Genomic DNA, 18,414 nt, shown 5'->3' on the forward strand with positions numbered 1-18,414 from the left:
TTCACCATATACGCTTTTAATCATATGCGCTGTGTTTTTCACCATATGCGCTTTTCATCATATGCGCTGCGCTTTTCATCATATTCGCTTTTTATCATATGCGCTTATTATATGCGCTACGCTTTTCATCATATGCGCTTTTCAGCATATGCGCTTTTATAATATGCGCTTTTATAATATGCGCTTTTTATCATATGCGTTTTTATAATATGCGCTTTTTATCATATGCGCTTTTTATGTGAATAGTAAATTAATTAATTTCGTTTTACTATTCATATGAATTAATTTCGATTTACTATTTTGTTAATTGAGTAATATATATACATCATATACTTGTGACTCCGAAGGCTCAAATGAATTTGACCATATAGTTATATGTTGTACCTTGCACATTAATTTTCAGTAGAAGCTTTAGATGCATATTATTTTCAGTAGAAGCTTTAGATGCACTTTTTTTTAATCACCAAATACCACAAACACTTTGTTTGCGTTTGTTCATAGTCATCAATGAAAACCATTTTCTTTAATTTTATTTTATACAATAAAATTAACGCATCATTATTCTTTTCAAAAAAACAATAATCTATTGTTATTGTTCACTTGTGCCATGTTTAACAACAAAGGTCAACAACCTCTGTCTTGTTTGTTGTGGCAACCAAAAACAACCTTTGCTTTTGTTACCGAGAATCCAAGACCAAAAAAACAATTAATTTTCAATTAATCTTTTATCAAAACCATAAATGATTTTGTTGATCTACGTTGATATGGCCATAAAGAATTGACGGCTGACCTACTTTTGTAAGTGTATTTCGGCTATTATCCAGAAAACGCACGACGACCTTTTTTTTTTTTTTTTTTTTTTTTTGATGAACTATTTGTTTCATATCTAGCTTAGGCAATTATTGTGAACATTTGGTCCCTATAAGAGCATTTATCTTTTAGACTTTTAGTTGATTTGTACTTGTCACAATTAGGGATAGCACCCGCGGGTCGTGGATGCGGATCCATTGGATCCATCACCCGTACCCGCGGATTTTTTTTTAAGAGACATCCAATTGAACCCTTGTTCGTTGAAACAATTTGACTATATTTTTACTCCCCATTATTAAACGGGCCATTTTGATGCACGCTCTTAAAAAAAATAATTTGTTTTTTAAGTTTTATTATTCAACCTCCTTTTTTCAACGGTCACGTTTTTAACAAAACATTTGACAAGTTTGGAAAAAAGTTTTTTATTGATTATCATCAAAAGTTTTCTATTGTCACTCTACTGGATGGAATTATGGCATACAACCAAAATTGCAACCCAACACTACATAAGAACAAAAAGGTTGTTTTTAATTAACATATGTATATGTGTTAAACTCGGAATAATAATAACTTATTTTAGAAAATTAACATAAGACATGTTGAAACATTTTTGTCACATTTAGCTCATCAAGTCTAATACTTATCATTGATAGATTTTATCACGTCTAGGAGATGTTTACTTTTTTCTTGTATTAAGTCCTACTTTCATTTACCTTTGTTTGGAAAAAAGTTTTTTTTTTACTTTGCTTTCCCCCTTTCTGTAAAACTCATTTAAACACTTTCTTTGTTTTAAAAAAAAACTTCCTTTTTTTTTACGTTACCTGTAAATTATAAATATATAAAAACTTTTTGTTTAAAAAAAAACTTTCTAGTTTTTAAAAGGCCACTTGACTAATTTTTTTAATTCTTTCACAACACCCGATATCGTGATCGTGACCTTTCACCAAATCAAGAGATATTCTTGATAAACTAAACACTGACTCGTGTTTGGAATTGTCGGCCACAAAAAAAAATTCATTTGATGAAAGTATATTTTTTTTTTAATTATAGAAGGAGACCACTTCATTTTCAATACTTCATTTTTGACAAAAAGCTACTCCATTTTACCATTACTTTTTTTCTTCTTATTTTAACTTTTAAGATTTACTTTTAATAAAAATACAAACTACTTTTTGTATTTTAACTTTTAAGATTTACTTTTAATAAAAATACAAACTACTTTTTTTTATTTTAACTTTTAAGATTTACTTTTTAATAAAAATACAAACTACTTTTTTTATTTTAACTTTTAAGATTTACTTTTAATAAAAATACAAACTACTTTTTGTATTTTAACTTTTAAGATTTACTTTTAATAAAAATACAAACTACTTTTTGTATTTTAACTTTTAAAATTTACTTTTAATAAAAATACAAACTACTTTTTGTATTTTAACTTTTAAGATTTACTTTTAATAAAAATACAAACTACTTTTTCTTATTTTAACTTTTAAGATTTATAAATTTAAGAATAAACATTAGTATGCATGAAATAAATAATGATTAATTGCATAAGTAATCATAAATGTTAGATAACATATAAAGACCCCATCGTATTCGTATTGATCGGAATTAATCTCGACCCATGGTACCGTGTTGTCAAATGATGTGTTGCGTACATAAAGTACCGTGTTGTCAAATGACGTATTGCGTACAATCATGAGGTCTTATTAACATAAATATAAATGTTAGTGAAGTTAATAAGAGTTAGATTACAGAAAATATAATTCAGGCGGTATAACCGACCATATATAACTTAAATAACATAAATATAAATGTTAGTGAAGTTAATAAGAGTTAGATTACAGAAAATATAATTCAGGCGGTATAACCGACCATATATAACTTAACATAAATATAAATGTTAGTGAAGTTAATAAGAGTTAGATTATTTCTTACCTTGATTAGTGACGTGTGCTTGCTTAGATAAACCTTGATTATACGGAGCACTTCGTGCTGATAACGTGTTATAATTCAGTAGGCTTATAACTACCTTTAATGGTTATAAGAACAAAGAGAGAAAAAGAGAGAAGAAGGAGAGAAGAAATATTGATATTGATATTTCAAGAGAAATGGTGCACCTTAAATGGTTACCATACATGTCTATTTATAGTATAAAATATTACTATGCAAGAAATATAATAATAATAAAATTAACATCCAATCTAGATATTTTATAACACAATCTAGATATTTTATAACAATTTATTCATATATGGGATTATCACCAAAAAGCCATTTTTTTAACCTTATTTACGTGAGAGCCCAAAAAATAAAAAAAAATTGCCAATTTGCCCTCGCAAGGAGCAAGGTGTATCTTGCTCCCTTGCGCCTTGCGTCCTTGCGACCTTGGTTTCATCTGGGAGCAAGGAGCAAGACACCTTGCTCCTTGCTCCCAGGTGGAAGCAAGGACGCAAGGTACCTCTTGCTACCTTGCTTCCAACTGGGAGCAAGGAGCAAGGCACCTTGCTCCCAGGTGGAAGCAAGGGAGCAAGAGACACCTTGCGTCCTTGTTTCCACCTGGGATCAAGGGAGCAAGATGCCTTGCTCCTTGCTCCTTGCTCCCAAGTGCAACCAAGGTCGCAAGGACGCAAGGCGCAAGGGAGCAAGAGGCACCTTGCTCCTTGCCAGGGCAAATTGGCAATTTTTTTATTTTTTTGGGCTCTCACGCAAATAAGATCCAAAAAATGGCCTTTTTGGTGATAATCCCTTCATATATTCATATTGTTTTTTTTTTTATGTAACGAATTGGTAATGGTAGAAGTTGATTAGGTCAAGTGTTACGTTAAGACGATTGATGTTTTATGTTAGGAAGTTGTTTTAACATGTATTACCTAACGATCCTTCGATCTAGATCGGTGTATGCTTGGAAGTTGTTTTTTTTTCGAGCGTTAGTCGAGTTATTGCGTAAAGTATACAATAGTAACTACTAATATAGAAAATTAAGGAGATTGAAATTTAGGTTCGGCTCAATGTTGAATACTTTTAGGTTGGATCACAACACTGATTCAATCTAGTACTAGTATACAATCTCGCTTTCAAAAGTACACTGAGTTTTTTTTTTTTTTTTTTTTTTTTTTTTTTTTTTTTGTTGTGTGAAAAACAAAAATTTAAACTATAATAGATCTTAACGATCTAATTGAATTACATGTTGACTAGATTTAACTATCTATTTGAATTTTACTATTGAACATGGCCCTAAAAAACTCAAAATTAATTTAAGTTTTACTATTGAACATGGCTCTAAAAATATCAAAACATACTATATATATATATATATATATATATATATATATATATATATATATATATATATATGTTATAATTCAGTAGGCTTATAACTACCTTTAGTGGTTTGATTCTTGATGTTATAATTCAGTAGGCTTATAACTACCTTTAGTGATTTGATTCTTGATTAAGAATACTAATAATGAAGTGTAAGAACAAAGATGATAATGGAGAAAGAAAGAAACACTTTGTAAGTGTGTGAAATGGTGCAAGTTTAATGCTTGCATTCATGAGTATTTATAGCCTAAAATCTCAATATAAAAATACATACTTTGTGTACCAAAATTGACTATATGTATACACCAAAATTGACTATCCATATCTATATTATTATTATTATTATAACACTCCCCCTTGGATAGCAATTTTATTTTGTTGAAAATCAACTATAAATTACTGCCTCGTTAAAAACCTTGCTAAAGAAAACCCAGTGGAAAAAAACTTTAGCTAAGGAAAAAAGAGTGCAGCATGGAGTTGACTCCCCCTCAAGTAGACATCGCTTCAGCTGTTACATCTTTTGAACATGTCTCATGCCAATGTTATGAACGTGTGTTCTGAAAATAGCAGTTGGAAGTGCTTTCGTGAAAAGATCAGCAGAGTTTTTGCTGGATTGAACATATCTCATTTCAATCTCGTTGTCCTTAATGAGATTTTGAGTGTATGAGAAGAATCTAGGAGGTATGTGTTTGGTTCGGTCACTTTTGATATACCCTTCTTTCATCTGTGCTATGCAAGCTGCATTATCTTCATAGATAATTGTTGGACTTTTATCGCGTTCTAGTCCACAAGAATCAGTAATGATTTGTGTCATTGATCTCAACCAAAAACATTCCCGAGTAGCTTCATGTAATGCAATCACTTCGGCATGATTTGACGATGTAGCAACAAGTGTTTGTTTTTGAGAACGCCATGATATTGCAGTACCTCCATTTAGGAATACATATCCAGTTTGAGATTTAGCTTTATGTGGATCAGATAAATAACCTGCATCTGCATAACCAACCAAATCTTGTTTTGATTCGTTAGAATAAAATAATCCTAAATCAGTAGTTCCTCGAAGGTATCGAAATATGTGTTTGATCCCATTCCAGTGTCTTTTGGTAGGAGCAGAGCTGAACCTTGCCAACAAATTAACTGCAAAAGAAATGTCAGGTCTTGTACAATTTGTAAGATACATAAGAGCTCCAATTGCACTAAGATATGGTACTTCTGGTCCAAGAATGTCTTCTTGATCTTCACATGGACGAAATGGATCAGCTTCAACATTGAGTGATCTAACAACCATAGGAGTACTTAATGGTTTTGCCTTGTCCATATTGAAACGTTTCAAAATCTTTTCAGTATATGTTGTTTGATGTACAAGTAAACCATTAGGCATATGCTCAATTTGTAAACCAAGGCAATACTTGGTTTTTCCGAGATCTTTCATTTCAAATTCTTTCTTTAGAAGTTGAATGGCTTCATGGATCTCTTTATTTGTACCTATGATGTTAAGATCATCAACATAAACAGCTATGATCACATATCCGGATGTTGTTTTCTTAATGAAAACACAAGGGCAAGTAAGATTATTTGTATACCCTTTGCTTATCAAGTAATCACTTAATCGGTTATACCACATACGTCCCGATTGTTTTAACCCATATAAAGATCTTTGTAATTTAATCGAATACATTTCTTTGGGTTTTGCATTTGATGCTTCTGGTACCTTAAATCCTTCAGGTATCTTCATATATATATCACTATCAAGTGATCCATATAGATAAGCAGTCACAACATCCATGAGATGCATTTCTAAATTTTTAGAAACTGCCAGGCTGATTAAGTATCTAAAAGTAATTGCATCCATAACAGGGGAATAAGTTTCTTCATAATCAATTCCTGGTCTTTGAGAAAAACCTTGAGCTACAAGTCTAGCTTTATACCTTGTAACTTCATTTTTCTCATTTCTTTTTCGGACAAAAATCCATCTGTATCCTACAGGTTTCACATCTTTAGGAGTGAGAATGATGGATCCGAAAACCTTTCTTTTATTGAGTGATTCTAATTCAGCTCGTATTGCTTCTTTCCATTGAGCCCAATCATGTCTATTTTGACATTCAACCATAGATGTTGGTTCTGGATCATCATCATTATTCATGATGTCATACGCAACATTAAATGAAAATTTCTCATCAAGATTTTTCATTTCATTTCGGTTCCATAATATTTTTGAATATGCATAATTGATTGCAATTTCTGTATTGACATCATCAATCTCCTCTGCAGTAGGAGTACTGATTTGTGGTTCTTCTTGAACACTTTCTTTTACTTCATTATCAGCTGATTTTCTTTTTCGAGGATTTTTATCCTTTGAACCAATTGGTCTTCCACGTTTCTGACGTGGCAAAGATTCATGAGTGACGTTATTGCCAGCTTTTGGAATTTCAATTCGAGCTGGAGTATTTACTGCTGGTATATATGATTTTGTCACCGTTTTTGTATCTGTAAATGCATCAGGCAATTGATTTGCAAGTTCTTGTATATGCATTATCTTTTGAACTTCTGTCTCGCATTCTTTTGTGCGAGGATCAAGATACTTTAATTGAGGTTCACACCATGAAACATCATTTTCTTTATTTTTCATTTCTCCCCCTAATCTAGGGAACAATGTTTCATTAAAATGACAATCAGCAAAACGTGCTGTAAAAACGTCACCTGTCATAGGTTCAATATACCTTAATATTGAAGATGTTTCATATCCAACATATATTCCCAACCTCCTTTGAGGACCCATTTTTGTACGTTGTGGTGTCGCAATTGGAACATACACTGCACAACCAAATGTTCTAAGATGGGAAATATTTGGCTCTTGACCAAAAGCAAGTTGTAGGGGGGAATATTTATGACTTGCACTTGGTCTGATGCGAATCAATGCAGCAGCATGTAAAATTGCATGACCCCATATAGATACAGGGAGTTTTGTTCTCATTATCAATGGTCTAGCGATTAACTGTAAACGTTTAATCAATGACTCGGCTAAACCATTTTGTGTATGCACATGAGCAACAGAATGTTCAACAATAATTCCTATAGACATGCAATAGTCATTAAATGCTTGAGATGTAAATTCACCAGCATTATCAAGTCTCACCCTTTTAATGGTGTAATCAGGAAAATGAGCTCTCAATTTAATAATTTGGGCAAGAAATTTTGCAAATGCCACATTACGGCTTGATAACAGACAAACATGAGACCATCTGCTAGATGCGTCTATTAGAACCATGAAATATCTAAATGGTCCACATTGTGGATGAATTGGTCCACATATATCACCTTGAATTCTTTCAAGAAACATTGGTGATTCTTTCTCAACCTTAAGTGGTGAGGGTCTAGTTATCAATTTTCCAAGAGAGCAAGATGTACATGGAACCATTGTATCATGATGGATTTTTCTATCCTTTAGTGGATGTCCATGAGTACATTCAATAATCCTTTTCATCATTGTTGATCCTGGATGGCCTAATCTGTTATGCCATAAACTGAATACACCAGGATCAATATATTTTTCGTTAACTACCATATGTATTTCTGGTACATTTATATGTGTATAATGTAATCCAGAACTAAGTCTTGGCAGTTTTTCAACCACATGACTCTTGTCAGTGATACTTAAATATTTCTCATTTTCTGTTGTCACTGACTGATAATCATACCCGTTAAGGTATATGTCGGAGAAACTCAATAAATTTCTGCTTGACTTGGGAGAAAATAAGGCATCATTTATTAAAAATTTTGTACCATTTGGTAGTATGAAATTTGCCTTTCCTATCCCTTTTATCAAGTTAGCAGGTCCTGATATTGTATGTATAGTTCCTTCCGTTGGTTTTAGATCAATAAAATATTTCTCGGATTTAAGTATAGTGTGTGTAGTTCCACTGTCTGCTATACAGAGATCTCCACCACTTGATTGATGTTGTATTCCAGCAAAATTCATATTGAACTTCATATATAAGAAATAAATAGTGAGTACATTAATATTACACAATATTTTAAACGCAAATAGATAGTACTGAAACATTTAGCAAACATAATGACAAAGACAGACGATATTAAATCGTTTATTTTTCGAAAGACACACAACTTAAACATTCAAGAAATCTTCATATAAATCAGATGGTTTCTCAGTGACTGTTGGATCGACGTTATCCACAAAGTTTACTTCCTTTTCTTTATCTTTCAGCGAATCCTGATACATCTTAACAAGATGTTTAGATGTTCGGCAAGTATTAGCCCAGTGGCCCATTCTACCACATCTGTAGCAAGATTCTTCAGAATTTTTAGAAGAATTTTCTTCAACATCTTGTTTAATGGGCTTGTTTTGTGGTTGATATTTATATTTTCGTGGATTACTATTTCTTTGACCACCACGGCCACGACCACGACCACGTCCACGCCCATTACCATTACCATAAGGATGGTTTCTACCATAGTTATGGCTTTTGGCATGATGATGGTGATGGTTATTATAACCACGACCTTGCCCGCGTCCTTGTCCCTGTTTATAATTATTTGCAGTATTTGCTTCAGGGATTGCAAGTGTACCAGTAGGACGGGATTGCTGATTTTTCATTAATAGCTCATCATTTTGCTCTGCAACTAAGAGATATGAATTAAGTTCAGGATATGTTTTGAACTTTAGCATTCTCAAATTTCTTTGCACTGTGATGTTTGCAGCATTCATTGTGGAGAAAGTTTTCTCCATCATGTCTGCATCACTAATTTCATGTCCACAGAATTTAAGTTGTGAACATGTATTATACAGAGCTGAGCTGTATTCATTTACTTTCTTAAAGTCTTGGAACCTTAATGTTCTCCATTGTTCCATTGCAGCTGGAAGTAAAATTTCTCTTTGATTATTGAATCTGCTTTTGAGACCTTCCCATAAAACATGGGGATCTTCTACAGTCACATAATTATTTTGTAAGCATTCATCAATATGTTGATGAATAAAGCAACATGCCGTAGCTTGTTCTTTTTCAGAACAAGTGTTGTTTTCATTTATGGTTTCAAGAATGCCCATTGATTTAAGATGCATTTTTACTTTTATAACCCATGGCATGTAGTTGTTTCCAGTTGATTCTAAAGGAGTAAATTTAAGCTTTTCCAGATTCGACATTTTCTATTATCAAAAATTAAAACAAACATCATGATAAATTAGAGTCAATTTATATTCATAAGTATATAAACATTAAACATAAATTTAATATAACATAAATGATAAGTAGGTGACAGTGTCGACCATGTGTAAGCAATCATAAATAAATGTTATATAACAAAAATATAAATATTAGTAAACATAAATGAAAATTTGGCGACAGTGTCGACCATATATTTTTTCAGGTGGTATAACCGACCTATATCATTCTGGTGGTATAACCGACCATATATCATTTTGGTGGTATAACCGACCATATATCATTTTGGTGGTATAACCGACCATATATCATTTTGGTGGCAGAGCCAACCATATTTAGTATTAAGATTATCGTGCTGATAACGTGTTATAATTCAGTAGGCTTATAACTACCTTTAGTGGTTTGATTCTTGATGTTATAATTCAGTAGGCTTATAACTACCTTTAGTGATTTGATTCTTGATTAAGAATACTAATAATGAAGTGTAAGAACAAAGATGATAATGGAGAAAGAAAGAAACACTTTGTAAGTGTGTGAAATGGTGCAAGTTTAATGCTTGCATTCATGAGTATTTATAGCCTAAAATCTCAATATAAAAATACATACTTTGTGTACCAAAATTGACTATATGTATACACCAAAATTGACTATCCATATCTATATTATTATTATTATTATAACAATATATATATATATATATATATATATATATATATATATATATATATATATATATATATATATATATATAAGTGACACTAACGTGTGAAGCAATCCAAACTCACGTCTTCGCATACTACAGATCAAAAGATCCTTCAAAAAATAAACCGTGTACTAGAATTGATGGCCTGAAACTTTATACTTTCTAGTGAATGTAACTATGTAAGGGATCCCTAACTCGCACGAAGTCGAAACCTCTAACAGTCAAACATATAATATGGGCAAAAACACCGAGAAGGCATTTACCCGAGGTTATGATCCTGTTAACTTCATATTAGTTATAGCCTACTTAACCTAGCAATTCATTGGCGATTAAAACGTTCAAGTGGTTTTTTGGGCTAGCCTATATAAGGGGCCTGGCTTCAAAATTATTGTTTATTGTTTATTCATATTATTATCATATATTATTAGTTGGAAAAGATAAAAAAAAATTATACTATATAATAAATATATCATAAAGTTTTCTTTACTTTTAAGTGATCAAAAAGATCTATTAACTTAATACTATTGAAATGTAGTTACATTGATTAGCTTATACCTAATATGATAAAGAAAACGGTGTTTAATTGATGTATACGTGTTATCTAGAAGATCGTCCCCAATGTTTTAAGGTCATTTATACGCTGCAGTATTTTTTTCATTGTGAATTGACAAATTATTTTTATCTCAAATCTTTAATCAGATATAGCAAATAAGAAATTTAAGATTAAAGGTTGCAAATTCAGTTGCAGATATTATGAGAACTATATAATTGATATTGAACTAATGAATTTATTAGGTGCAAAGCACACAAAAAGACTATGATTTCAAAAAACTTAAAATTGAGGTAATATTGTCCAATCCACTAACGGCTGTTAGTCAAATTTCATTAAATGTTAACATGTGATTGACATGTGAGGAACAAAATTACACGGTAGGTCCCTGAGGCTTGTCTTCATCTTCTTCCCTTCTTCACCTTCTTTTCGTTTTTTCAACTTCTTCCCGAAACTAAAAAAATTAAATAGATTTCAAAAACAAATCTGAAATGATTGCAGGTAACAAATATGAAAAAATTTAAAACTTTTATCACGAACCACAAATCATAACAACTGCAAATCAAAAATCTTACTAAATCACAAACCACAAAAATGATTCCTTTCAAAACAAAATGTGCAACGGGGTATTCACAATAGGTATTCAACACAAAATGATTGCAGGTATTCACATCCGAAACTAAATTGAGATCTAGATTCAAACCAATTCACAAAACTCATCATAGTTCAAAAGTTCTAAATCTTAACCTTACCTAAATTTAGGAAACTAACTCATCGTCAAAACAAATTCACAACAGGTACTGGACATTGTCGAACGGAAAACCATCCCGTCATATTTATGGCGTCGTACAAGCTGTCAAAAAAACTAACTCGTCGTATTTTCGGTGTCGTACGGTTCGTGTGGTCGATCTAATGTTTGTTGGTGATTTTAGTGTGATCCAACTAATAATTTTAGTGAAATTGAAATTAACTAGGTAGAAAGTGTTAGTAATCTATTGATACTCTAAAACGAATTTGGTAAAGTGTGGAGTACACGTTCGTAAAGAGTTAAATAGATTGTGGAAGTCGAACGTGAGTTTGGTAATATTAAAATAGGCTTAAACTTGGCAAACCTGACCTAAACTGGGGTGGCACGTCGTGCCAGAGAGTGGCACGTCGTGCCATAAGATGGCTATTTGGACAGAAGGTTTTTGGTGCGTCGTGCCACGTGCTAGGCCGGGAAAAAGGTGTCAAGAGTTTTGATTTTAATCCTACTTTAACACGATTTCAAGAGTTTTGATTACCAAGTGGTGTGTCATTTCATTATGACTATTTCCAAAGCTTGCAACTCTTCAGTTTTAAGTTTTCACCCATTATAAATGGAAAACTCAATTTCTGGAAATGGGTTACAGACTTTGAAAATTTTATACACTTTCTACTCTCAATATTCAGATTATACAATCTATAATTGTCTGGATTTATTATCTTTTAGCCAAGACGATAAATCATTCCTTGTATTATCCCAGTCAAGACTGTGTGTAACCCGTGACTAATTGGGTCAAAATTATTGATTAGGAAACTGATTCACGATTCAAGAAACAATCTGGTGATCATATTCTACAGCCCTATAAATATATTTATAACATTCTAATCAAGTATTTGCAAAAATTATGACCGGTGAATCAGTGAAGGAGATTACTTCCAAGTTTGCCAAACCTGAGAAGTTTGAAGGAGTGGATTTTAGAAGATGGCAGAAAAAGATGCGATTTTTTTTTGACAACCTTGAAGTTTGTGTATGTTCTATCAACACCTATGCCTGAAGAAATGGAGAATGAAACGTTGTAGTACACCCGGAAGAGAAGCAAGTGGGAAAATGATGACTTCATTTGTCGTGACCATATTTTAAATGGTATGTCTAACATCTTATCTGATGTTTACCAATCTGTTGGGCCGGCTAAGGAATTATGGAATTTGTTGGAGGCCAAGTACATGGTCAAAGATGCTTCTATCAAGAAGTTTATTGTTAGTAATTTTAATGACTACAAAATGGTTTACATAAGGCCGGTAATGGAGCAAATCCATAAAATCCTTAGGATTTAGGATAATTTACTCAACATGACTTGAAAATCGGATGTATCCATTTCAGTGTCATGAATCATTGATAAATTGCCTCCATGTTGGAAACAATTTAGACACACTTTAAAACACAAAAGGGAATAAATGAATTTGACCTAATTGTGTGGCCATTTGCGTATTGAGGAATCAATACGGATGCAAGAGGGTGGCAAAGAAAAGGGTAAGGAAATGGTATCATCTTTTGTCAACATGATAGAAGATAATTACCGTGGGAGCAAAAACAACAACCACAAGAAGGAAATGGAAAGAAAAGGTTTGATGGTAACCAGAATGGTTCCAACAGGACAAAAAAAGACTTGTTGGATGTGCGGTAAATCTGACCATTTCAAAAAGGATTATCGTGTGAAGAACATTGATGGAGCAAGCACTTTGGGTGCGGGATAAGGGTCTAAGGATCCGACTCCAAACCAAGGTCAAAATCTTGACTTGTTAAATCCTGTTAAGAATTATGTGTCACATACCTCTAAGGCATTTTATGTGCAGGATTATAATATTGGTTGGTGGATTGCTTCTCGTTGTTGGTTCAAGACATTTATACCAGAAAAGACATTTTATATTCAAAAATGTTAAACACTACAAACTAGCATCAAGTTCAAAAGAGATTACAACCATCAAGTTTTTAACATTACAACCATCTAAAGATTACAAACATCAAAAAACACAAATTACAATTTAATTTGAAGTCTTCTTCCTTTTTGATCCACTTCATCCAATTAGTGGAGATCTTCTTTAGTTTTCTTTCTATACCTCTCAATTTCATCTCCACTTTCTGGACATTAACAGATGCATTTGTGTTTAAAATTTCAGCATCGACCAACACTTGTTCACTCCCTGTTGGCACAACACTAGAGTTACCCATGTACACGACATTCTTATCTATGCTAAATTGAAATTGCATCATGTCTACATCCACTTCTAGAATGGTATTATCGTCAACTAAGTAATCTTCATCCTCACTGTCACTTCCCTCATTAATATGATTAACCTTTGTCATTTTTGGTACCTCAACAATTGGTGGTTCATCAACATTACTAGAAATCTCCTGAATGACTACTGTACCTTACTTTGAGTTGGACTTGTAAAAGTGTTTTAACTTTTTTTTCTTTCATATTCAAGGTAAATATTGATTTCCTTACACGCAACCACATACTATCTTAAATTACAAACATCTGATGCATATTACCAAGTGGACATAATCCATAATCCAAAACTGTGTTCGGCCTTAGAAAATGGTAATACATTTTTTAAATCCATTATACCCTAAAGTTTGCACAAGATCATGAACATCCAATATCGAAAACTTCTCAAAATTAACAAGATCAATAAACGTAAATTTTTCATTCAAGTATTCAATACCTAGAGGATGACTAAAAACACCAACATGGATGTAATTTTATGGTAAATAGACTGTCATATATATCTTCAAAAAATCAAAAGTAAAAGAAATCAAGTTAAGACAATATCATATTCGGTTGATTTTTTTAAAAACTATAACCCTAAATCATACCGTAATAATCCTTCGGGGAATACGTGATGATAAGGTGTAATGTGAGATTGATCGTCTATCACCTGGTGTATAGTACAGGGATTGTAAATGGACAAAAATACCCTTACGTGGGTAGCACGTGAATGAAGTAGATGGCAAACAATTAACACCATTTGGATTTGGGGTCTGAATCGAAACGAAATGAAACTTTGAGGTCATCCACAACAATTTTACACATTAAGGTCATTCGCGCAATTATGTGCAAACTTTAGGGACCAACGGCGCAATTTTTCTTATTTAAAATTATATACTATGTAACTTATGGATAATATCATATGTAGGTACTATGTGAATCAGGTTCAAATCTTGTTAACGTCCTAAATCGAACTAAAATGGGTTATTCACAGGAGAGGACGTCAATGTGCGCAATTCACCGGGTTACGAGTCTCGTCGCTCGGAGTGCTCGTCACCCAAGGGTTTTACTTGCTAGTGGAACTGTGATTGTCGGTAGGGAGTGATAGTGCTCTAAATGAACATATATTTAAGCGCAATATCGTTCCAATATGTAATATTTTTAGTTGTAATTGTTCTATTTTTAAGTTGTAATCGTTTAAATAAATAAATGCGAAGACGAAGCATGAAGATTAAAGAATTGAAGAAAAAGTGCCACTAAAACTGGAAAAGGGTCCTTAAAGCCATAGTGCACTCAAAAGCGTACTAAAAAGTGAGTTAAAAGACTTGCGCGGATTTTAGGAGTTAAGGAAAATGATTTTTTGTGCAAATTACAAATTGCGAAATGCAAAGTACAAGATATCTACGCGTACGAAAGGACGTTCGAAAATCTGGAACCGAGACATAAACCGAGCATCAACGCGTGAGTCAACGGATCAAAAATTACAAGTCAACTATGCACAAGAATATAATATAATATACATATATAATTAATATAAATTATATATTTTATATATATTTAAATAAAATGTCGACAAAGAAAAAAACAAACTAATGTTAGCTGTCACAAGTAGCCATGTGATCGCATGGCATATAGGCACACAGCCCATGCGATCGCATATGTGAGGACCCGTCCTAATCTATCTGGAAGAAGTCTTCAACATATGGTCCCATTGCGAGGTACTGAACTCTATATGCCATGAACGACTCCATGTAATATCTTTAAAATGAGCAAATGCATAGCGGAAGATTTCTTGAGAATAAACATGTTTTAAAAGTGTCAACCAAAAGGTTGGTGAGTTCGTAGGTTTATCATAAACAATAAAAATTCATAATTTTGATAGACCACAAGATTTAAATGTGCATGGTACAAATGGGCCCGAATCCTATACCCACCTGTAATGTACATGCGATATCTTTTAAATACAGTACACCTTTCTCGTGTACGAAATCCATTTTTCATAAATCTTAGTAACCGTACACATATCTCGTGTATAAAATATAATACACATAACCTGTGTATAAAAATCATTCTCTCGATACATAACATTCACATCAATTGGTGGCAATTATCATGTCCACATAATTCAATGGTGGCAATTATCATGTCCACATAATTCAATGGTGGCAATTATCATGTCCACATAATTCAATGGTGGCAATTATCATGTCCACATAATTCAATAATAATCCGCAGAACTTCTGTCTGCATAATAATTCATTCGAGGAATGTTTTGCTTGTGTCTATCTCGTCAAACATTTATAAAAGCATTTCATGTATTCGCAGTTCAAAATATATTTCAAAAGCATTTAGTAAAGCAGTTGTAAAAACAGCGCATGTATTCTCAGTCCCAAAAATGTAAAGAGTAAAAGGGAATCAAATGAACTCACGATACGATATTTTGTAGTAAAAATATGCATACGACGGAACTGAACAATGCAGGGTTGGCCTCAGATTCACGAACCTATATCAATTATGTATATTAACACATATATAATAGTAATCAAATAATTTCATTTATTAATCTTATAATATTTATATATTAAATGTTGTAGTTATATGAAATTTATTATAAATCCTAATTAATATATATATATTATATGTATATTTTATATCTTAAATTATATGTTATCTATATTTATTTTTGTATATATAATTAAAGTAATTAATATTTATACTTATGATTATATATATATATATATATATATATATATATATATATATATATATATATATATATATATATATATATATATATATAATTAGTATTTTATCAAAAATCTATAATTTGTTATAAAAATATGTTCAATATATAGTTATATGTAGTATTAATATAAGTATACTTTTATATACATAATATTTATTTGTTATGAAAATAATAATGATGATAATAATAATAATAATGATAGTCTCAATCATAATGATAATACTAATAATATTCTTAATGATAATACTAATATAATAGTAATAATAATAGTAATAATAACCTTAATAAATAGTAATAATAACCTTAATAACAACAACAACAACAACAACAACAACAATAATAATAATAATAATAATAATAATAATAATAATAATAATAATAATAATAATAATAATAATAATAGAGTAATAAGTAAACTACCTCAAAGAAGTAGCCCTAAAAAAATGCCCAAGTCCGGGTTTGTACCCGCGACGTCCCGCTAACCCGATAACTCCCTTAACCATCCAAGCTAATCCATTTTTCTGATTTATTCCTATATTAATTCTATATAACCGTATTTTCTGTTTTCCCTTTTCTTCTTCCTCTACAACCAAAACCCATGAATCCTCATCATCTTTATCATAACCTTGCAACATCCTACCATCATGTATTCATCATCATACACCATCATCATCATCTATCAACTAATTCATTCGATCACAGCTTAAAAGAAATAGAAACAGTCGCTGATGTAAATCAAATGGAAATGATTCGGTCCAATAGTCATAAACTCATCGGCCCAAAATTATAAACAAACTCATGGCCTAAGCAGAAAAAGGATTATAGTGGCCCAACAACAAATCATGTAATAATCGAATTTTCTATTTTCATCTATATCTTCATCGTTATCTTCATGCAACATCATCATAATCGTTCTTCCATCCTTGTCATCGTTATTCAAAATCAAACAATTACCACTTAACATTATTATTTTTGATCATCATCATATTTACAATCACCACCAAATCCTAATCATCCTAACATCTTTTCTGTTTCTAGTCTGCTATGACCCAACAGGAACATTCTCGGCCCAAAAACAAATTAAAAAAATGTGGCCCAATTAGTTCTCCGATCATGGCAGCCTAAACAAAAACAACTAGGTTCATACGACCAATTATAGAATTTAAAGGCCTTCTGCCCGATATCAAAGAGGTACGTCCATTTACTAAATTCAAGGACATGGTTTGGCACATGGGTTTAAAAAAACCAACCTTGTTCCCCCATGTTCATTAGTTAGTAAGTGGAAGCATAACTATAATAAAATTTCGATGTGATGATTGAGTTTAAGTGAACCAGACAAAAGTTGCAACCTTACTTTATCTTCATTATTCTACTCGTTGAAATCAGGAACTGAATTGAAAAAAAAAGTAGTCGCCCGGTCCCCTTTTTCTTTGGCCCAACAGATAAATAATGCCCGGCCCTATGAAGCAATTAAACAATCTAAATGTTTAAAGCCTAGTACACCGAATTTATATGTCGCTGTATCAATCACTTTCACAGCTCATCTTTGTCATTTAAAATATCAAGTGGCCTAATGGAAACAATTACTAATCGCTCACTATACTAAAGAAATGAGTACATGTCGGCCCACCTTGGTTAATCAGGAGAGTAAAGAAGGTAACAGCTGGAAAGAAAAGGAAAAAGCACTCTTGCTGAAATAATTGAGATATATAAATGATGATTATAAAAATGCCTAGTTCGACCAACTGCTTTCTCAGCTTCATTTATATTCTCTACATTCAATAATAACAGAAAAAAATATGTACTGCAGCAGCAACAACAGAAGTCAAGTAACATTTGTAGGTTGTTTATCGTTGGGTTTCTTTGTTGGTTTATCAGCAGAAAACGAGAACGGTATAGGTCAGCAGGAGACATAATTATAGTGCAAAGGTGATAGTATGGTGTTAAGTGGTTACATGAAGTAGGCATAATAGCGATGATCACTCATGTTGAGTTATGGTTTACGTGATAATTGAAATGGGGTTTAAGATGAAGATGGTGAGGATGTTGTCGTGGTGAAAGAGGGTTTGCAAATCGAGTAATCGTAC

The sequence above is a fragment of the Rutidosis leptorrhynchoides genome, chromosome 5 (assembly GCF_046630445.1).
Source record: "Rutidosis leptorrhynchoides isolate AG116_Rl617_1_P2 chromosome 5, CSIRO_AGI_Rlap_v1, whole genome shotgun sequence".
Lineage (NCBI taxonomy): Eukaryota > Viridiplantae > Streptophyta > Magnoliopsida > Asterales > Asteraceae > Rutidosis > Rutidosis leptorrhynchoides.